This window comes from Centropristis striata, chromosome 11 (assembly GCF_030273125.1).
Source record: "Centropristis striata isolate RG_2023a ecotype Rhode Island chromosome 11, C.striata_1.0, whole genome shotgun sequence".
Taxonomy (NCBI): Eukaryota; Metazoa; Chordata; class Actinopteri; order Perciformes; family Serranidae; genus Centropristis; species Centropristis striata.
The window spans coordinates 9,863,689-9,864,572 of record NC_081527.1 but is presented as its reverse complement, the minus strand read 5'-3'; positions in this window follow the sequence as shown (position 1 = coordinate 9,864,572).

Here is an 884-nt window from a genome sequence, read left to right as displayed (position 1 = left end):
TGTTGTCTGTGGTTGCTTTGACCCATTGTTGTCATAGGTTAATTATTTATAGGTTAAGTTTATTTTTTAATGTATGTATAGTGTATGTTCAATGTATGTTTGAATGCTGCTACTGGATGCTTGAATTTCCCTCGGGATAAAAAAAGTATCTATCCGTCCGTCCATCCATCCATCATCCATCATCCATCATCCATCCATCCATCCATCCATCATCTATCAGTTATACATCTATTCATCCATCCATCCATCCATCCATCATCCATCCATCCATCCATCCATCCATCATTTCATCCAACTATCCACCCATCCATCCATCCATCCATTCATCCATCCATCCATCCATACATCCATCCATCCATCATCTATCAGTTATACATCTATTCATCCATCCATCCATCCGTCCATTATCCATCCATCCATCCATCCATCCATCCATCCATCCATCCATCCATCCATCCATCGAGCTATTCATCCATCCATCCATCCATCATCAGTCAGTTATCCATCTATTCATTCATCCATCCATCCATCCATCCATCCATCCATCCCTTGTGTGGTCATTTTGTGTTTCATTGAGGCTTTTGTAATTGTTTTTTGTGTCTTTGTGGTAATTTTATGTCTCTTGGTATTAATGTGAAGTCTCCTGCCACTGTGTAGTTGTTTTGCCACTTTCATAGTTGTTGTGAGTCTCTTTATGTATTTTTCCAGCTGTTTTGAATCCCTCTGTGGTTATTTTGTTCTCTTTAGAGTCACTTTATGTGTCTTTTTGTGTCTCTTGGCAGTCATGTGAAGTTTCTTGTACGACTGTGTAGCTGTTATGCCCCTTTCATAGTTGTTGCAAGTCTTTTTATGTTACTTTGCAGCTGTTTTCTTTTTGGTCATTC